The following is a 23,044-nucleotide window of genomic DNA, read 5'->3' as shown; positions in this document are numbered from 1 at the left end:
GTAAAGTCCAAACTGACAACCCATTGTAAAGTATCCAAGGCCCTCCACAGTCCCATCCCTATCCAGACTCCTTCCTCCTCACCCCTCCCTCACAGTCTGCTCCAATACGCTGAGCTCCTACATTTTACCAAACCCACCAACCGCTTCTCACCTGGAAACCAACGCTCCCTCTCTGCAGAATGCCCATGCCCTCCATTCTGGGCCACCTCCAGGTCATCCTCTAGGACACAGGCCCTGGTACCTCCTGCAAGAACCACATCCTGCCCCAGCCAAGTGCACAGGGCTGCTCCTCCTGAGTACTCCCTGCTCCCAGGGCCCTCCCCAAAGAGCACTGAGTGCTCAGGGCAACTACCATCTGCTTAGCTTTCTCCTGAGCCCAGCCACCAGCCCCTTGAGGGCAAGGCCTGAGTCCTATTCATCTCTGTCAGCCCAGTGATTAACAAGGTGTCTGGTCTCATCGTGGGAAGACAATAAAAGTTGCTAAATTAAAAAGTGGGTGAGAGGAACAATGACATGATGGAGAAATGGATATGGAGACAGGAGGTTTAAATTTTCATTTTTAAATAGCAAGTCTTCATTTCTAATAAACGTTAATTAAATTGTTCAACACCCCTGAGTCTCCAGCTACACATTCTTCAATTAAAATAGTTCTTTCATGATGGTTTCCTCTGCCAAACCTTTCCTTGCAGGCTTATGTGTTCACCAGGGCACCTTGGGACAAGCAACAAAGGCACAGTATTCACTTGGAACAGCAGGGAAATTGAAAGCCTACTCCCTAAGTGTTTACTCCTGACAACACAAAAGTAGGTGCATTAGGATTTCAAACGAGATGGAGGATAGTCTATGGCAGAGGAAGGCAACTTATTAAGGAGTAAAAGAAGAAGATTCCCAAGACAGAGCACAGATGGGTGATGGTTCACCGTCAGAGAGAAGGGCTCATTCAATATGAACCAACAAGGGGCTTCTGCAGGAGGCCAACTCTCAGAATCTGGACCCGCAGGTGATAAGGGGTTGGTATTGCCTTAACCTCCAAGTCACACGGTAAAGGAGCAGGGTTCTGTGACCTGACAGCAGCTGATGAAGGCCATGACATGGAGGCTGTAGCTGCCCCCAACATCACATGCCTCCCAGGCCCCTGGAAGTGGGCAGGTCCCAATCTCAGAGCCAAGAGAAACTACATCCAACAAGAGTGAAATGTGCCTTGAGTCAGAGGCTGAAATCCTATAAACTCGGCTCCTTTCCCTGCTGCAGCTTCAAGTTCACGAATATGTGCATTTCTGATGCTCAGGAAAATGTGCCCTAGTGTTTCCTGAGAAAGAAGGGAGAGGCTGGAATAATGGATGTTCCTTGATCCCTCTCTCATTCAGCTTGGACTGGGCGTCAGCATTGTAGACAACTAGGTGTGAGAACCAGAGATCGTTGAGATCAGGCCTTCTAAGAGTTTCCAAACACTTTCTAGTGACTTCAAACACTTTCAAGCTGCTTGCTCTAACAACAGCTTGCAGAAGTATCAATTCAGGAGAGGAAACCGAGGCGGCTTCCTCTGGGAGGCAGGGACCACCCCATGGAATGGCTTGATGGCTTGGAAATTTGGTTGGAAATCAGATTCAGTCCAAACCTGTATTTTGCAGTAAGGAAAAAATAGGTTAGAGGGATAAGGTGACTTGTCCAAGATCACAGGGTCTGAAGACAGAAGGACCAAGAACAGGACTCAGGTTCCTGACTGCCAGTCCAAAGGCTCTGTCCTCTGTGTGGTGCCATCCTTTTCTTTCCTTTCTTTTTTTTTTTTTATCATTGATTTCAGAGAGAGAGGAAGGGAGACAGAAAGAAAGAGAGAAACATTGATGTGAGAAACATCCATCCTTTGCCTCTCACATACACCCTCACCAGGGATCGAACCCGAGACCTAGGTATGTGCCCTGCCCAGGGATTCAAATCACATCCTTTTGGGGCACTGAACAACACTGCAACCAACTGGGCCACCCAGCCAGGGTGCCACTCCCTTTTCTAGGAAGGCCCTCGACACATTCACCTCCCTCTCCCTTCCCCATTAGCAAGTTCCCAGGCAGCTATAGGGCTTAGAGGTAAATAGTGAGTTGGTGACAATGTCTTAGAAATGCGTTTATCACCCACAATGGGGGAAGCTCTGCTATAAACACCAATGCATCCTCTCCACTCTCCACCCCAAGGGACCAGTGACCTGAAACTTGCTCAGCATCTCCTCCCCCTTTCCTTTTCCGAGGCATCAGAACAGCAGTGAATTGTGCGACTGTCTGCAATGCTGGGACTCTTCCATTTGCTGGGTCCATCCCCACATGGTCTTTGTGTTTGGTTTTAAAATGCTGTTTCCACCACTTTTTAATTTCATTTTAGAAGTCTGCAAGGAGACAAGCTAACATTAAATCATAGGGACTGGAAGGAACTTTACAAATCACTTACAAGGCACAAATAGAGTAGTTATTTTCCTATTTCCCTTTTTATTGAATTGGCCGTCGTATCATATGCAGTAAACAATGTGAACCAGAAGGTAGTTCTGCCTCCTTATCTCACTCCTCACATCATCAAAAGAAAAAACTCAGTGTAATAACAAAGAGAAAAGGAAACTAGAACTTCATATTTGTTTGAAAGTTAATTAAACTTGAAAGGTTTGGGGGGACAATTCATTTTCTTTTGTAACCCAAGGCCATAAGGTTCCTGTTCCATTTACCAGTGAAATGATTAAAAAAATATCCTGTTATTTTAATCATAACAATAAATACTACATAAAAAAGCCAGAATCAAAGGTTTCTTTTCAAATAGCAAAGTAAAATGGAAACTCATGTGCCACACAATTCTGAATTGACTTAAAAAAAAAACTCTGTAAACTTATCTAAGATGTGTAGCAATTTAATTGCTTTGGCTAATAACCACTTTCATTCTTTTCTAGAAAGATGACTTTACAGTAAGCACACAGGTATGACTTTGTATGCATCCTAATTAATCCTCTGGACTGAAAAAAATAAAATGGAACACGTATGCGCTTTGCAAACAAAATTGAATATACAATAAAACAGAACAAGGGACCTTCCACAGGCTTTCTGGGTAACTCAGATCTGGAGTCAGATAACATCCAGTCCTTGTCAATTCCACATCAAAAGCACCTGTCAAAACGCACCTATGGGCAGGACAATGCTGAGCAGCTGAGCAGGCAAGGTGAAGCGGGAACCAACCCTACAGGGGCCCACTGAGGATGAACATGGGGCTGGTGTCATATTACCCCAACCAGACACAACAAACGGAGCCAGGAAACGAGCTCACCATGGATTGCCTCTCCACGGACAAGGCTGTTTGTGTATGTGAGGGGGGGAGGGAGGGGGAAACATGAAGCGGGAGGGAGAAACAGAAAAAGAAGAGTTGCTGATGAGATAAAACAGGAATTGTTACATCAGGTAAGAGGTTCCTTCTATCAAAAGTGTGAGGTTGGATAAAGGATTTCCAAGCATCCAGTTCTAAAATTCTTTGATTTCATGGAGTAGAGAGCAAATGTTCCATTAGCAAACAGACCCCAAAACTCCAAGGGTGAAGCCCACATCTGGCACCGGTTTTCTTCTGTCGGGTCACCCTTCGATGGGAACCACTGGCCAGAACATAAAACTTCCTACTTCCTGTCTGTCTCCCCAAAAGACTTCTCATGAGCTCCGAGGACGTGGCTTGTGTTAGTCTGTGTTATTCCAGCACAGTACCTGAAACATGCAGTGGACAATCAAAAGCGGAGCAAGGCAGGGTAGAAAAACTAGTAGGAAAAATTGGAGTTTTATTTTTAAATAATGAATGCTTATGTCATGGAAAATGTTAATCAAACTCCTTAGCACCTAGATGTCATGTGAACAGATTCTTCAATGAAAATACTTCTTTTCTAGAAACTATTATGCCATGCCTTCCATTGCTTGATTGTCCCTTCCCTGGGAGGAACCAGTCAGCAACTCCTGCTCCATCAGATTCTTAGAGTCCTCAAAACCGTCATCAAAAGCAGCATAAATTATACTGGCCATCTCGTTAATCAGGAACATCAGGGAGGAGTAAAATAAGGATTTTTTAAAATATTTATTTATTTATTTTTAGAGAGAGGGGAAGGTAAGGAGAAAGAGTGGGAGAGAAACATCAATGTATGGTTGCCTCCCATGTGTCCCCCACTGGGGACCTGGCCCGCAACCCAGCCATGTGCCCTGACTGGGAATCCAACCGGTGACCCTTTGCTTCACAGGCCCACGCTCAACCCACTGAGCTACACCAGCCAGGGTGTAGCTGTCAACATTGTACTGTCAAAGCAATTAGCCAATAAAAAGAAATAAAAGTCATCCATATTGGAAGGAAAAAAGTAAAAGCTAGCTCCATGTGTAGATGACATGATCATGTATATAGAAAATCCTACTAAATTCACAAAAAAACTACTAAAGTTAACCAAGTTCAGGAAGGTTTCAGGGTACATGATCAAAACACTAGTCTCTATTGCACTTCTGTGCACTGCCAATAGACCATCCAAAAATGAAATTAAGACAATTTTATTTAAACGACATCAGAAAGACAATGCTCAGTAATAAATTTAACTTTAAAAATTAACTTTAAACTTTTTCAAGATTTTATTTATTTATTTTTAGAGAGAGGGGAAGTGAAGGAGAAAGAGAAGGAGACAACAATTGGTTGCTCCTCACACACCCCCAACCAGGGACTCAGCCTGCAAACCCGGCATGAACCCCCACTGGGAATCAAATAGGTGAGCCTTCGGTTCGCAGGCTAATGCTCAAGCCACACCAGCCAGGGAGGGCTAAACTATTTTTTTTTTTTTTTTAGTAAAAGAAGACTTGAACACTGAAAATTACCACACATCGCTGAAAGAAATTAAAGACCAAAGTAACTGGAGAAATATCTCTCAAATTAATAATCCTCAAATCCTCAAATTGATCCACAGATTCAATGCAATCCTTATCAAAATCCAACCAGGCATATTTTTTTGGCAGAAATAAACAAACTAACTAAAATTCGTATGGAAATACAAGGGGTCCAGAATAGCCAAAACAATCTTGAAAAAAACAAAGTTGGAAAACTTCTACTTTGCAATTTCAAAACTGCTACGAAACAGCAGTAATCCAAATTCTGTGGAAGTGGCATAAGGATGGACATGTGGGCCGAGTAAGACTGAAAACACAGAAGGAAACTACATATTAATGGGCCACTGGTCTTCGATGAAGGTGTTACCCCAGCAGAAAAGGTGCTCCTTTTAACAAATGGTGTTGATATAACTGGACAGTTACATGCAAAAGAATAAATTTGGATCCCTAAATCATACCATACACAAAAATTAACTCAAAATAGATCAAATATCTAAATGGTAGAGTTAAAACTATCAAACTCTTAGGAAAACCATACGTATTAACCTTAATGACCTTAGATTAAGTAATGGTTTCTTCGATATGGTATCAGAACCACAAGTGAAAAAAATAGATTAATAAGACGTTATCAAAAACAAACCTTTTGTGTTTCAAAAAAAACTATCAAGGGAGTGAAAAGATAACCTTTAGAATAAGAAAAAATATTTGCAAACCATGTATCTGATAAGGGTCTAGTATTCAGAATACATAAAGAACTCTTAAAACTCTACAATGAAAAGATAAATAACCCAATTTTTTAAATAGGCAAGTAATTTGAACAGACATTTCTCCAAAGATATATGAATGGCCAATGTGTGCGTGAAAGATGCTCAGCATCTTGTGGCAGGAAGTTTTTAGGAAAATGCAAATCAAAACCACGAAGAGACACGACGCCACAAGCACCAGAGCGGCTCTAAGCCAAACATGGACAATGAAAAGTGTGGAGAGGCCGGGGAGAATCTGTCGCCCTCAAACCCTGCTGGCGGGGATGTGAGGTGGCACAGCCGCGGTGGGAACAGTGTAGCAATTCCTCAGAAAGTTAAACAGCTGCCCTGTGGTCCAGCAGTTAGTTACATTCCTATGCATGTCCCCGAGAGAACTAAAATATTCCACACAAAACACTTGCAGGTGAACGTTCACAGAAGCACTATTCGTCACAGCCAGAACATGAAAACGACCCAAGTCTCCGACAAGATGAATGAACGGACTGACAGGATACGGTACCCTGACACAACAGAATGTTTTTCAGCCATAAACAGGAATGAAGTACTGGTTTACGCTACACCTGGAAACCGCTCTGAACCTTACACTTTTAAGGTATTGTGCAAAGTGAAAGAAGCTAGACGTGAAAGGCTGCATATTGAATAATTCCATTTACATGAAATGTCCAGGATAGGCAAATCCATAGAGATTAAAAAGTAGATGTGTGGTTGCCAGGGGCAGGGGGGAGGAGGGAACGGGAAGGGACAGTACTTAGTACGACACCTCTTTGTCCGGTCATGAAAACATTCTGGAATTAGACAGTGATGATGGTTGCTCAACTCTGTGAACGTACTAACCACCACCGAGTATAAACTTTAAGAGAGTAATTGTTATGACGTGTATTTGTCCCGATTTAAAAATAACAAAATAATGGTGAGATACGTTCATCTGCTGCTGGTAAAATGTTCCCTGGTAGAATTTTTTGTAAAAGTGGTTTGGAAATGGGTATCAAATTTGACCTGATCATTCAAATTCTAAGGATTTATCCTCTGAAAAGAATTATGTTACCACTTTAGCTATAAAGATTATCTGCAATGTTGTTTATAATATTGAAATATCGAAAATACCCTGAAGGCACTACAGAGATTTTGTAAATTATGGTACATAATGTCCATGGGATTTCCATAATTTCATCCCATGGAAAATGCTTCATCAGCTGTTAAAATTATGCTTATGATATAGTGTTAACTACAAAAAAGGAAATAAAATACAATATGGGCTGTGACCATATGTTTGGCTTTCTAACTATGTAGACATGTATGTGTATGCATGCCTCCATATTACAGAAATAGTAGAACTAGGCTGTCCCACACCAGAGCCACTAGCCACATGTGTATATTTACATGCAAATTAATGAGAGTTGCTAAAAATTGAAGATTCAGTTCCTCGGTTGCGCCAGCCACATTTCAAACGCTCAACAAAGACAGGAGGCCTGTGGTCACTGTCGTGAACGGCACGGAACAGCTCCGAACGGCTCCGTCGCCGCAGAAAGCTCGGCTGAGACAGAATACGCATCAAGTGGGCTTACAGGTGCTTTTGATTTTCTTCTCTTCATTTTTGTTTATTCTCCCTTTTTCTATCGTAAGTACAAATGTTTATTTTTAAAGGATATTTTTGTTTTGTTAAAGATGCAAAGTAAACTGAGACGGGGGAGGAGAAGTCTAAGAACAACACCCACCCCCGCACCCCCCGCCCCGTGAGTGCAGGCTCCGCCCACCACAGCGAATGGAGTGAACGCTCGGATATCCGCAGCCAGGCAGCTTCTGAGAGCCTCCCCGCCCCCCCACCCCAGGCCACACGTCCGCAGCCACTGAGCCTCCGGTGGTGAGGGGATGGGGTCTCCACCCACGCCCACTGTTCTTACACGACGTCCAGCAATTTTTCAAGAATAATGCTTCTGAGTTTGCTGTGTACCTCTGATGGATTGCCAGAGTGATAAAATGCCTGTTTCTGTTCATTTTGTCCAGATTTACAGTTGCTTTCTGTGGAGAGGATTTGCAGTCTCCTCACTTGGCCACATCCAGAAATCTTGCCTCCTAATATAGGTTTTAAAAAAATAGTAATAATCCTGGGACTGCAGGAAGCGTGGGGAAGAGGCATTCTCAAGCTCTAGAAGATAAAATAGATTAGTTCATGCTTTCCAAAGGACGACATGGAAATATGCATCTGGAGCCTTAAAAATATTATAGCCCTGTACTCAACTGTGTCGCTTCTAGAAAGTCCATTCCGAGGAAATAATCTCGGATGTGCTTCGGAGATTTGGCTGCACACACATACACGGCAAGGTTGATGATGGTCGCAAAAAGCTGAATTCAAGCTACGAGGACAGGATATAACCTCGTGATGAAAGACTAGACCAGCCATTAAAGATAATGTTGTGCAGGAATACTGAATGGCGTAGAAAATGTTTGTATATATTAAATTTTAAAGAGTTTTGATGCGGTGTGAAAAAGTATCATTTCACATTTGTAAAATACATACACAGATACTCATACACACAGAAGAAAGATACACAACCTTAGAAGAAATGAGAGTAATTGAAACGTAAACAGTGACTATCTCTGAAATGGGAGAATATCTGATGGGGGAGCTGTACTCTGAGCCGTAAGGTAACTCTGTTACTTTCCACCTGTGCCATAATGAACATTGATCAATGTGGTAATTAGAAAAATAAAAATTCCATCTGTTTTTAAAAGATGAAATCATATGACTTAAGGCAGGAAATCTCTGTACTTAGAACTTGAAATATAATTACCCTTGAGATGAGTATTTTTATGTTTTGCTCTGGGCTTCCTGGCTGCCGGGGCATGAAGAGAAATATAAAGAATGACACGGGTCTCCCCGGAGATCAATGGCCACCCGGGCACCAGACTCTAAGGGGAAATTAGGACGCACGCACGTTTCTCAGTGACGCTAATACCCACCCTGCAGCGCGGCTCCACCCTCATCTTCGTCCCAACTACTCTCGTAGCCGCTTAAGAACTCTGGTCCTCACACCTTCCTAATGGACAGATCACACACACAGGGCACCTAATTTTTTCATAAAGCACTTTCACCCCTATTTTCTACCCAAATCATCCCAAAATAAATGAGACGTTTTCAATATGACACCGATGATTCTTTTATACGATAATTTGATGGTGTCACTGGCTCACGGTGAACAAGAACACTCAGGAGATTATTTGACAGATGAAATGTATCATGTTTCTTAATAATGTATGTTTCTTAATAATCCATCTGAACAGGAGCCCTCTGAGAGCAGAAAGGAGAAAAATCAGGTCAATGGCTATGAAAACTTGTTCTAAAACTTGATGGAAATCACTAAGAGGCTGAGCCAGAGCTACCAGCTGTCAAATGGCCCCAGCAAGCGGAACCTCGTGATGACAAGGAGGAGCTTCCAGAACAGCAGTGGAACCATGTCTGTCCGAGTTGGGGCCTGACGGCTCGTCTGTGTGGGCGGGGGCAAGGGGTGAGTGCGGTGAGGGCAAGTGAGCCTGTTACCTTCTGTGGATATCTATCCTGCTGCAGAAACAGTTTAAACTAGATTTCCCTCTGTATCTGACCTGCATTTTCTCTCAGACCTATGGCTCCAAGTCGCTCCTAGAGAGAGCAGAACTTGGAACTTCACAGAACTTCGGAGATGACTAAAACAGGTTTCTTCTCCTTCTAAACCTTCCCCACTTCCACATACCTCTCACTCCAAGTCTAATGCTAACTTTCCAAGTCAAAACCATTTTCTTTTGCCTGTGACCTCTGAGAACACGTGTCCACGACACAGCTCACTGACATTCATCTTGCACGTCACATGAGCACAAACAGGCTGTAGGCTGTGGAATACTGGGTGTCTCACACAGAACCCAGCACAGAGTCTCATGCATGAGCACTAAGCTGACAAGGACATGTGGATTACTCTGTGTGTCCCCTGCCCAAAGTTAATGCAGGGCTCTCACGCACTTGTGTTGGCAGGTTACAGATAAGGTCGGTGGCAGCACTGCCAGCAAAGCCACAGTGCTGAAAAGCCGGTGTTTCCTGACTGGGAACACTGTTTTCTAAGATTCACTCAACAAATTAATTTTTTTCTGATCCCTATGAAGAAAAGAATGAAATATTCTTCTTGCCATCTAAGGAATTCACAGTCTCTTGGAAAATAAAGACACACATATAGCTAATTAGGACAACATGCTATTAATGTAAAAAAAAGGGGGACACATAAAAATCACCCCCCAAAACCATCCACAATGTTCAAGAGATGGTTCCAAGTTACATTCCACTGACTTTGGGCCAGGGACTAGAAATGGGGTCTAAAGACAGACCATGAGCCCTTCCTTCCTCTACTCTGAACGGACCCGCCCGCTCACACGGCCCTGGGCCCTGCACAAGGCCATTTGTGTGCAGGGCACAGAGGTTCCCCTAGGGCACGGCAGTGGCAGAATGGTGAGGAAGATGGAGCAGCGCAAGGAGCCAGCATGATAGCAGGCACAAGGCAACTCTGAGGCACCAGAGGAGCGGTCTTGAAACCCTTGCTTGTGGAATATGGACCGGAGGAGCACTTTCCATATTGCAACAACCAACAACCCACTGGTGGGTTATGAAATCAATGGAGAAGTACAAGAATTGCAGTAAGTGTTACTTCATAAAATGTTTGTGATGGGTATGACTGTGTGTGTTCACACATGTATGCACACACATGTGCATTGGGGTCATGCAAATGAATTCCTTTGAAACCAGTCTGCAAGGTTGTGAATTAGACAAATTACTTGGGAGGTTATAGAAGAGCTCCTTTCAATTCCAGAGAAGAAAAACACCTCTAACAAGTGAATCTCACGATGGGGTGTGTTATTTTGAATGACTAGAGTTTCCAGCACCTGAAAGACTGCAGGCAGAGCCAAAGCCATAGTTTCTCGTGGACGGTAGTCATAGAAGTCATAGGAAGTTAAATGAGAAGAACTCTAAGTTTCCTCTCCATTCTACAAGACTACCCATCAATCACAGGTCATTAACCACCACTGAAAGCACAACTAGAAGGGAAACGATTCCCCAGTCACGTGGGTGAGTACGTACAGCCTCAGGTTTTATTTGGTCGTTTATGTTGGAACAGCACCCCTGTGAAAGGAAGAGCTGTGAGCGACACTTAGACCAGAAGTTCTCAGCCTCGCTGTGTATCTGGATCACTGGGGAGCTTTTAAGAGATGCCCGTGCCTGGACCCCAATGTACATCAAGTGAAACCCTGGAGCCCAAGATTTTTATTTGTTTAATGTTCCCGAGGTAAGAGTTGAGAATCACTGATTTATACATCTAAAACGTCTAAATAAAATTGTACAAAGCATACAGGGAAAGAAAACAGCACCAGGATTTTACAAGAAGATCGTAAAAAGAAAGAGCCACAGAATATCAAATCAAAGCTTTTAAATTCTGCTCAGGGCTGAAAAGCATCACAAACAAACAGCCATATAAACTGCAAGTTCATAACTTCCCAGAATTCATTAAATAGCTGAGGTCACAGTGGAGCAAACTAGGCCAAAATCTGAGACCCAGTCACCTGCAGGAAGAGACAAGACAGAAGCATTTGTTTACCTGAGGCAAATGCACCTGGACACTGGCTAACAAGCATCGAGGAACAAATAATAAAGGAATGCTTCTGGAAGAGTTGAAATAGCATGAAGAGCAACCACGTAAAGATGCAGTGTAAAAGGAAGACCTAAGGCTGACACTGAAACAGATATTGAGAAAAGCCACCCAGCAAACCAGCCTCAACGCAGAACTCTAGATATTGTACTGCAGCGGAATTTGAAGTCGGTGGTGCACTGAGGATGACCACAGCAACAAGGCACTTCAGATCCAGTTCAATTCCCAACTAGATTACCGACCCCCACACTGAAGGCCTAATAAAAACATAAAGGGATACCCATTTCTAGGTATAAAAACTATTTATCTTTAGCCCTGGCTGGTGTAGCTCAGTGGATTGAGCACAGGCTGCGAACCATAAGGATTGCCAGTTCGATTCCCAGTCAGGGCACATGCCAGGGTTGCAGGCCAAGTCCCCCAGTGGGGGCCACATGAGAGGCAACCACACATTGATATTTCCCTCCCTTTCTCCCTCCCTTCTCCTCTCTCTCTAAAAATAAATACATAAAATTTAAAAATAAAAAAATAGAAATAACTATCTCAGTCTCTAATGTTCTACACAAAATATTTGATTCTCAACATAACATTATGGAATAAACAAAAAATCACGAAAAAACTACAGTGACAAAAAACATAGCAATTAACAGAAACAGGCTCAGATGTAACTCAGATGTGGAAGCTATCAGACACAAAAATTAAAATAAGCATAATTAATCATAAAAGACCCTAAAAGAAAATGTGAACAATAAAAGATTAAAAGTATAATTTTAACTAGAGAAATAAAAACTATAGGAATAAAATGAAAATGTTTGAAAGGCTAATCACAGTAATAGAAATTAAGAATGCTTTCAACAGATGTTCCTCACTAGACTTGACACAGCCAAGGAGAGAATCAGTGACCTTGGAAACAGGTCAGTAGAAATTACCCAAAGCAAAACAAGAAGGAATAAAAGGATGAAACAAAACAAATTTAAAATGTGTCCAGGAGCTGTGGAATATACTGAAAATTCTAACCTAGGTATAGTCAAAACTGCAGGAAAAGAGAGAGTAGGACAGAAGAAATATCTGGAGAAATACTGCTGAGAATTTTCCAAAATTAGTGACAGACACCAAACCACAGATCCAAGCTCGAATACCAAGCAGGTCAAATGCCAAGCATGGGTGTGTGCATATGTGCACACTCAGGCACGTCACAGTCAAGTGGTTGAAAACCAAAGAGAAAAAGAACATATTGACAGCAGTGAGAGAAAAGTGAAACATTCAAAAAAGGAACAAAGATAAGAATTACAGAAGGCAAGCAAATAAGAAGACAATGAAACATCTCTAAAGTGCCAAAGAAATAAAACTGCCAACCCAGATTTCTATATCCAGTGAAAATATCTTCCAAAATAAATAGAAATAAGACTGTCATAGATAACAGACACTGAGAGAATTCATTGCCAGGAGATCTATACTATAAGAAATGTCCAATGAAGTTATGCAAGCAAAATATAACACCAGACATAAACTTGGATGTACACAAAGACATAAAGTGCTGGAAATGGAATAAAGGAGAATCAAACAGAAAAAACTTTTTAATTTTTAATTGCTATAAAAGATAGCTGACTGTTTAAAGCAAGAATCAACAAATTTGGGCCTTCAAGCCAAATCCAGCCCAATGTCTGCTTCAGAATGATGTATGAGCTAAGAATGACTTTACGTTTTAAAATGTTTTTAAAAAGAAAAATATACAACAGAGACCATATGTTGCTCACAGCCTAAGCTATTTACTTTTTGGCCCTTTACAGAAAAAATTTGCTAACTCCTGGTCTAAAGCAAATATAGTAGCAAGGTTTGGTTTACCATTTATATAAAACCAAAATGATAACAATAGCACAAAGGATATAAAAGAAGAATTGGGAACATTCTGCTGAAGGTCCTTAACACTGAGCATGAAACAGTAATTTATTTGAAAATAAACTCTGGTGTGTGTGTGTGTGTATCACTAAAAATGTTAAAGAAGCATAAATGAGAAGTCCATAGAGAAGATAAAAGGGAATCATAAAAATGCTCAATAAATAGGACAAAAAAAACAAGAACAAAAGAACAGATAGAACAAATAGAAGACAGCATGGCAAAATGATAGATTTTAATTAAACCATATCAATATCATAGTAAGTGTGAATGAACAACACACTGATTAACAGACAGATATTGTCAGATTGGCTAAAATTATAAGACCCAACTACGTGAGGTCTACAAGAAACCCACCTTAAAAATACAGACATAGATTGGTTAAAAGAAAAAAGTACAGGATGCAAACACTAACCAAAGGAAAGCTGGAGTACCTGTACTATTAACACTCAAAGTGGACTCCGGAACAAGGAAAACTAACAGAGAGAAAGAGGATATTGTACAATAAGAACAGGATCAACTCTCCCTTTCTTAGGGCATAACAACCCTAAATATATGTGCACTTAATAACAGATGTTTAAAATATGTGAAGCAAAAAGTGATGCAACTAAAGTGATAAACGGAAAAAGTCTATAATTCTAGCTGGAGACTCCAGCATTCCTCTCTGCCATTGGTAAAACAAGTAGACAGAAAATAATTACAGACACAGAAGATCTGAACAATTCTATCAAACAACTGGACCTGCTGTTTCCAGAATATTCTAGCAAAATACACATTGGACCAATAATAGCAGAATATACATTCTTTTCAGAACTTTTACCAGGCTAGACTATATTCTGGACCATAAAAACAAATGAACAAATTTTAAAGCACAGAAAGTAGACAAATTATATAATGAGATAATAATAGAACTAAACTAGAATTTAGTTAGAGAAAGACTTCTGGGGAATTCCCAAATATGTAAAAATTAAATGACATATTTTTAAAGAACACGTGGGCCAAGAAGAAGTCTCAGTGAAAATGTTTACATATTTTAATTCCAAATGAAAATGAAAATACATATATCAAAATTGTGAAACACAGCTAGAGCAGTGGTTAAAGGAAAATTTATAGCATTAATTGCTTATATTAAAACAAGAAAAATCTCAGATTAGTGACATAAGCTCTCTTTTTAAAAATATTTTATTTATTTATCTTTAGAGGGGAAGGGAAGGAGAGAGGAAGGAAACATCAATGTGTGGCTGCTTCCCGTGCATCCCCTGCAGAGAACTGGTCCCTGCCGGAAACTGGCCTGCAATCCAAGCATGTGCCCTGACTGGGAATCGAACCGCGATCATCTGGTTCGCAGGCCCACGCTCAATCCACTGAGCTACACCAGCCAGGGCCATAAGCTCTTTTTAAGAAAACTGTAGAGTAAATTAAACCCAAAGCAAAAAGAAGAAAGAAAATAATAAAGAACAAAAATCAATTAAGTTAAAAACAGAAAAATAAAAGAATATTAATAAAACCAAAATCTGGATCTTTGAAAAGATCAATAAATTTGATAAACTTCTAGACATACTGAGTAAGAAAAAGACTGAAAACACAATTTACCAATATCAGGAATGAATTGGGAACATCACTATAGAGTTCACAGTCATTAAATGGATAATATAACACTACCACAAACAAGCCATAAATTTGATGACTTAAGTAAATCAATTCCTTGAAAGATATAAACTACCAAAATATATCAAGAAAAAAAAACAGGTAACCTGAATTGCAAAAAACCTGTATCTATTAAAGAAATTAAATATGTAGCTAAAAATCTTCCATCAAAGAAAACTCTAGGTTTCATTAATTCATTCTACCAAACACTGAAAAAAGAAAAAAAATACCAAATCTATGTATTTTCTTCCAAAAATATATCACAACCCAAGTGAAGTTGATCCCAGGAATACAAGGCTGGTTCAGCATTTGAGAATCAATCAGTGTCATTCACCATATTAAATATAAAGAAGAATCGCATGATTCTGTCAATAGATGGACAAAAAGCATTCAACAAAATTCACAATCCATTCAGAATAAAAACTCAGAAAACTAGGAATCCAATGGCATTTACAAAAAACCTCAGCCATCATAATAGTGAAAGATTGTTCCCCCATGATAAAAAATAAGGCAAGATATTCCCTCTCACCACCCCCATTCCACACTGTGCTGGAAATCTTGGTCAGGGCAACGAGACAAGAGAAAGAGAAAAGGTGTCCAGATTGGAAAGGAAGAAATACAATTGTCTTTATTCACAGATGACATCATTGTCCATATAGAAAATCCCAAAGAATCTACAAATAAGCCTCCTAGAACAAATAACTGACTTTTATCAAGGTACCAGAATATAATATCAATACACAAAAATAAATTATATATCTATACATGCAAGCAACAATGCCCATCCCTCAAAAATGAAATACTTAAGTATAAATATAACAAATCATATGCAAAACCTGTATTCTAAAAGCTTCTATACTGACAGAAAAATAAGAAAAAAATGAAATAAACAGAGACATTATATCGTGTTCATGAATGGAAAGACTCAACATTGTAAGGATGTCTATTTTTCCTAAATGAATTTATAAACTCAATACAATCCTTCTAAAAGTCCCAGTGGGAATTTTTATGTATATTGATAAGCTGCTTCTACAATTCTGATAACAAGGCAAAGGAACTAGAAGAGCCACAACACTTTTGAAAAAGAATAAAGCCGGAGGACTTACACTATCAACTTTCCAAACTTGTTTTAAAGTCACAGTGATCAGACAGTGCAATGTTGGCACAGAGCAGGCACACAGATCAGTGGAACAGAATCGAGAGTCCAGAAATAAACACACTATGGCCAACTGGCTTTCAACAGAAGTGTCCAGACAATTCAAACAGAGAAAGGAGAATCTGTTAAACAAATGGTGCTGGAACAACTGAACTTCCACGTGCCAAAAAGATTTCCTTGACTGAAACCTTACTCCTTATATCAAAATTAGCCCAAAATTGGCCATAGACTTAAGTATAAAACATAACACCATGAAACTTCTAGAGGAAAACATAGAAAATTTTCAAGACTTTTACTTAGGCCAAAAAGTTCTTAGCTAAAACGACAAAAGTCTGTTCCATGAAAATATTGATAAATTGCCCTGGCTGGTAGGCTCAGTGGATTGAGTGTTGGCCTGCAAACCAAAGGGTCACTGGTTTGATTCCCAGTCAGGGTACATGCCTGGGTTGCAGGCCAGGTCCCCTGTAGGGGGTGCATGAAAGGCAACCACACATTGATGTTTCTCTCCCTCTCTTTCTCCATCCTTTTCCCACTCTCTAAAAATGAATAAAATCTTTAAAAAAAAAAAATATATATATATATATATATATTGATAAACTGGTTCATCAAAGTTTTAAAAATTCTTCCCTGAGAAAGATACTGTTACAGGAATAAAAAGATAAAACACAGACCAGGAAAAATTGTTTGTAAATGACACTTCTGACAAAGAATATAGAACCAGATTAATAAAGAACTCTCAAAACTTGACAGTAAGAAAACAAACAAGCCAATAAAAANTATATATATATATACATATATATATATATATATTGATAAACTGGTTCATCAAAGTTTTAAAAATTCTTCCCTGAGAAAGATACTGTTACAGGAATAAAAAGATAAAACACAGACCAGGAAAAATTGTTTGTAAATGACACTTCTGACAAAGAATATAGAACCAGATTAATAAAGAACTCTCGAAACTTGACAGTAAGAAAACAAACAAGCCAATAAAAACAGTTCACCAAAATTATCTCTGCATAGCATTTCTATGCTGTAAATTTTTATTTGAATATGTATATTTTTCTAGTCAGTTACGGATGCAAACCACTCACTAAGTTTCATTTGTACCACATTGTTTGGCGCCAAAATTAGGCTTTTGATCTCTGTTAACCTTTGATGTACTTCATGTTGAATTTTAAAAAACAATTAGTTTTCTTTGAACTCAGGAATAAAATTTCATATGAGTCCTTAATAAACAGACCATTTTTCTATCCCACAAAATAGGCTCTTTAAACAACAACAAAAAAGGTTTAACTTCCTGATTCATCAAACTTATTTTTCGCCTTTTATATATGATGAACACTGAACATGAATCACCACATTTCTAACCATGACCGCACTTCCTCCTTCCCCTGCTACCCAAACTAAACAATTCTGGAGCACCGCGATGAAAGAAGTGACCCTCATTTTCCCTTTGCTCCTGTTTCTTCACTTACATCTCATCACCTGGTACCATTCTTTGCAAGTCATTGTAAATCATGTTTGGGAACAATGTGAAGTACAACAAACAGATTCGGCATGAAAGAAATCCCTTCTGATTAAGTTACTCAATATGGGAATATGTAACCCTCTTCTTCCATGTGAACATGTGTGTTTTGTTTTGTTTGTTTGCTTGTTTGTTCATTTTTTGCCCAATACCATAATCTGTTCATACTATATTTCTCTGCTGGCAATCAGAGAGATAACAAATCTTGAAGATTTTCTATGCCCTGAATGTTCTTTCTCTTAACCTTTTTTTTAGTATAGTACTTCTACTCACCTGATATAAGAAACAAAACATTAATAAAGGTCTCCTTCCAGTAAACTGTAAGCTACATGAGAACAGAGACTTTGTCTTTCTTATGTATTCTTTTATCACCAGCACCCAGAACAGTGTCTAGTACACAGTAGATGTTCAATAAATATTTATGGAATGAATGATTAGCCAACATAGCTCTCTACCCCTTTCCCTCACATTCTTCCAGAGATCCTGGCTAGCCCATGGCAGTCCTGCTGATGGAAACCACAAAATATGCCGCCTTCCTCTCCCTCCTCTCTGCCAGGATTAGTGACCAGGTCTTTTTGTCCATTTCTGCACTCACGAGACACTGAGGATGGAGGATAGTGAGAAGCAGCATCCGTGGTTATCCAGTCTAGCTCCAAATATCCACCATATCAAGTGAAAACAAAAAGCAGCTCTCACTTTATACTTCAAATGAAAACAGGCTAAATGCTCTCAGAGCAATAGACAGGCTGGCTTCCTCCTAGACACAACTATCCAGTATTCACTCACTGGACTTGCAGTCCACAGAATTGTTTTCTAGTTCAGGATCTACCACTAACTGCATCTCCACCAAGTCCCCAGCCGTTAGTTTAAGGACAGGTAACAACACTAAATTGAAGCCATGACACCAGGCAGCAGGGGGAAGGCGAAGCAGAGGTACTGGGGGAGGCTGGGGAGTGGGAGGCACAGCAGAACCATCTCAGAAACCTTTTCGAACTACACACGGCCGTCCCTAAAGTCCTCCACCCTAACCCACCCCTTGAGAATTGCGACCTCTGCTGCTGTTACTCATGGGGGTATGAAAAACTCAGAGAAAATGTTCTGGGTTTTGAATGCAAGTTCTTCGAGGAGTAGAACCAAGGTTATGCTGCAGAGTGCCGTCCAGAGCGGCACCTAATGTCGAGTCCTCCTGTCTCCACCTGGGCTCCAGTCTCAGCTCCTTCCTCCCCGTCAGCCACACTGTGTACAGGGTCCGGCACAAGTAACACCTGCTGGACTGTGGCTGGTAGGGTGTAATCATTTATAGTTTTAATTTGAACATTTCGCCCAAAATGTCTTATTGTAATGTTAGAGAATTACATGCTTATGATTTAGTAAAAGATTTTATAATAAAAAGGGGAGTTATTTGTGCCAGACCCTGCACTGCTATAGTGTTGAACTTCTCCTGACTGCCCACACGGGCGGGGACTTTCATCATCTGTCCCGGCCTGTGGGAGACACGGGTGACAGCCTACCTAACTGCCCAAAAGGCAGTCTCGCTGTCTTCCTTGCTAAGAGAATTTCGATTTTGCTCAGATAGGGAGCATCGATGTGCTCAGGGAAAGTGAGCCCCTCCCCCAGCTCCAGAAGACTGCTTGGCCGAAACACTCACAGCCGCCCTCTTCTCCTTTGCCAGGGACTGGTTTAGGGTGGGCCTATGATTGATTATCCTGGCCAATGACACTTGGCCGAGGCACATGGAACTTCTAGGAAATTTTGTCCTTTGTCATCTAGAGAAGCGTAAAGTAGCAAGCCCTGTCTCCTCCTTTCTGCTTTGGCTGTTATCAAATGAAGCTCTGGTCACCCTGTTACAGGGCAGAGAAAACCAGAGGAATCTTGAGGGGCCAACCTAGAGCTGTGACTACTTTGAACTGCCTCCCTCCAGGCTTCTCACCCAAGAGAGTAAAGTCATCTAAATAACGTTACTTACAAGAGAAAGTACCCCACGTGATACACTACCCCGCAGCCTGGGAAGTCCGTCCAACTTCTACAGCGGCCCTACTCTTCTCCAAAATAAAGGTCAACTACAGTCTCCTTGGGACGTCTTCACTCTCTAACCCCGTGAGACGGTCCCAGGCACTGCCTTTCCAGCTGGACTGTGAGCTCAAAAGCCAGCATTTTCACCCTTGGCAGAGGCCTTAGCCCACGTTGGGCATTAATCAAATGCTGAATGAATAAATAAACAACTAAACAATGAATGAAAGGATGAATATGCAAGATGCCTTCATGCCTTGGGTAAACATTTGATGACTCACAGGCAGACTATGACATCCAGGCTGTGTAAACTCTGCTGTAGACAGTTTCAGATGAGCAAAGAAAGGTAGAGACAGTGTAATGGGCATGTCCTATTTTTATCTGCCCAGAGTGCAGCCCTCTCCTTCGGAACTGCCCCTCCCCAACCCCCAGCAGCTGGGGTGGCACCATCACAGTAGGTAAGCTGATCCCCCGGCACTGCTGGTGCCTGGGCAAAGTACCCACTTCTACAGTGGAAGCCCACTCCCTATCCACCAAGAAGGCTTGGCCCCGCTTGGGTCAAATACATCAGTAAGATTTGCGATAATGATAGAGAAGGTAGAAGACGACACTCTCCCCAGCCAACCCCACCCCACCCCACCCCACCCTCTCTCTGAAAGAGCAGATAAGCCTGGAGGTGCCAGTGACATTTATCACTCCATATTAAGAGCCAAGTCAACACAGAGGGAAGAGCCGGCATATACTGTATTTTACTGTGTATAGTGCACACTTTTTTTGCCCAAATTTTTGAGGGAAAAATAAGGATGCACATTACACATGGGTATAATGATTCTATACCATGGGTATAATAATCCCACGTATGATACGCACAAACATGGTGCACATTATACACAGCAAAATACGGGCATGTGGGAAAGAAGGAGCCCTGCAACCTGACAGGCGCTCCTGGATCTAACTATGCCTGAAGCTAAACCCTCAGCCTTTTCCTTCATGTGACCCAATCCATTTCTATACTGCATAAAGCGATTTCCATGTGAAGAAAATCCAACCCAAAGAAAAGAATTCTGCCAAATGTAATAATGAACGCAAGCTGATAACAGCCCTTCTACCTGCAGGGTCTGTGCACCACTCCCCATTCTTGGCCTTTAGAATGGCGTCAGGAAGTAAAGAAGCCGGGTAAGGGATGGCAGGGGGCTACCTGTGAACAAGTCCTAGTGGTTAAAATAATAATAATTATTATTATTAAATTTAAATCAAAACTAAAATAAAATATACAAAATATTAAAAAGGCTTCCCACCCCCCCAAGAGCACAAAACCACCATGCTCCCCCCTAAAAGAGCCGCCTACTGTATCTTTCTGTTTAGAAATGTGTGGAGACTTCTGGAAGACATAAGTGTTACATTAACCCCTAAACAAAATAGAGAGAACTTTTTACCAAGCACTGCGCTATGTACTTTATGAACAGCATTAACTCAAGGCTGTTCTAATGATTATAATACCCACCTTACCTGTAAGGAAACTGCGGATCAGCGAAGTTAAGTAGCTCGCTCAAGGTAACACAACTAGTAACTAACCACCACTCTACTAGACGTCTTCCACTTGATCACCCTATTCGGCAGGCCCCGGGAGACGGAGAGCGCCCCGCCACCTCCACCTCTCACAATGCCCCAGGGCACAGAGACTGGCAGGCAGCCTCACAACCGAGGGCCCAAGGAGTCAGAGCGGCTTTGCACACTTAGCTTCTCAGAATCCCCAGGTAACCCATGTGTAGGTCGGTTACTCAACACCAACACCAAAAGTAAAGAGCCCGGCTGAGAAGGCAGCACCACAGGCGCGGGCCCCTGGGAAGAGCCGCAGACGGAGAGGCTGGAGCTCGCCTGCCTCCTCCGTCGGCCCGAACCCCTGCACCAGCTCCGCGCTAGCCTCGGCAGTGCGGCACCACCGAAACAGTGCTTCCGCGGACCCCGGCCACTCAAAGCGCCACGCAGACCCTGCCTTGTGCTCGCCCCGCTCCTGCCCTATCCAGATGTGCACAGCTGTTCACCCTAAGCCTGCGGCCGGACCCCGACCTCTCTACTGTCTTGCGGCTCCCACGAGCCCCGCTCCTCGCGCCCCGCGCGCTGGACCCCGGTACCCCGCATTGCCCGCTACAGCCCTTCGACCCCCGCAGGGCCCCCGACACGGAATCCGCAGTCCCCGCCCCCCCACCCCGCGCCGCCGGCTGAACAAAGTCCCGGGCCCGCTGCTCACCTGTGCCGCCTGCGCCAGCCCGGCCCTCGGCGCGTTCGCCTGGCTCCGGGCCCCAGCTCCCAGCGCGCCCGCAGGGGGCTGGCGTTGGCTGCGACCACGCGGGGCGGGGCGGGGCGCGGCACGTCTCCTGCGCGCTCTGAGCCACCTGGGGCACCCGCAGCGGGGCAAAGCCGGACAGGTGGGCCCTGTGGGCCAGTGAGCAGCCCCGAGCTCCAGCTCCTCTGGGAAATCTCACGGATCCTCCGCGGGGCGGAAGGGAGGCCCGGGCGACCTCGAGTTAAGTGACACCTGGTACCCTTATTACTTGGGAGATGGCAGGGAGTCAGAGCCCCGCCTGTCCGCACCCAGCCTGGCCCGCTTATGAAATGGAACACAGAGGGAGTGAGCTGGACCCAGCCGAGCTGGAAGAGGGGGAGACCAACCTCCTTCTGTAGTGACGGAGACACTCGAGAGAAAATGACTGAGCCAAGGGCATGGGTCAGTTAGTGCAGAACTGGAAGAATTCAAAAGGCCTTTTCCAATCGTCCCGCCCTACCCCATTCCCACGTCACCCACCCCTCAAACGATCCTCCCTCTCTTTTTTAAATAATGGCATTAGGTTATAAATAAGATCATTTCCGACTGAAATATCCTCCCCACCCCCAGACTGCAAGCCCCAGACTGGGCAGGAACCTCGCCTGTCCACTGTTGAATCACCAGAACCTTGAACAAGCCCAGGACAGAGCAGGGGTCCACTTAACGCCCAGTAAACAAATGAGATGTGGCCCAGCCTTATGCTGACCCTTCACATCAGGCCGGAGTGACTCACTCCCACTTTAGCAGCGACAGCCCAGGGTGGAGCAGCTGGCTTCCGGGACACCTATCCCTGTACTTCTCACCTGGCCTCCCACCCACAGCCAGGCAGCTTGTGGGAGGTCTACATTCCCATGGCAACTTTGTACCCCGTCAAGGAAACCTTTAACTTCCAGAGGTATCACAGGCAGGGAAACTCGGAAACTCTGGCCAGACTTCCAGTGTGGCAACACTGCGGCAACTGTCCCCAAAACCCCACAGCTGGTGGTTTGAAGTGCCGATAGAACCTGTAGCTGGGAAATCTTGGTGGGGACAGAGCCTCTGAAGAAATGGGGCTTGGGTTTGTCCTCCTGCTGTAATCTCTAATCTGAGGCCTTCCCAGGCCTCTCAGAGGTCAGTGTGATCCAAACCATTTGCACTTACTGAGTCTCTAACAGTGCCCAAAACACAGACGTGTCAAAATAGTACACAA

General features: G+C 42.6%; 1 protein-coding gene across 2 annotated transcripts in view; it reads right to left on the bottom strand.

Moving 5' to 3' along the window:
- Window positions 1–22,032, bottom strand: part of LYPD6B (LY6/PLAUR domain containing 6B) — a 168,321-nt gene extending 146,289 nt beyond the window's left edge. For both annotated transcript variants that reach the window (XM_037027825.1, XM_037027823.1), the window contains exon 1: window positions 21,781–22,032. The gene's annotated coding sequence lies outside the window, so the exon portion shown is untranslated. The remainder of the gene's footprint in view (window positions 1–21,780) is intronic.
- Window positions 22,033–23,044: the final 1,012 nt, after the last annotated feature.

This window comes from Sturnira hondurensis, unplaced genomic scaffold (genome assembly GCF_014824575.4).
Source record: "Sturnira hondurensis isolate 20B ecotype Veracruz unplaced genomic scaffold, ASM1482457v3 Scaffold0019428, whole genome shotgun sequence".
NCBI classification, from domain to species: Eukaryota; Metazoa; Chordata; class Mammalia; order Chiroptera; family Phyllostomidae; genus Sturnira; species Sturnira hondurensis.
The sequence above is the reverse complement of the archived record's forward strand: the minus strand, read 5'-3'. Positions and strand labels throughout refer to the sequence as shown.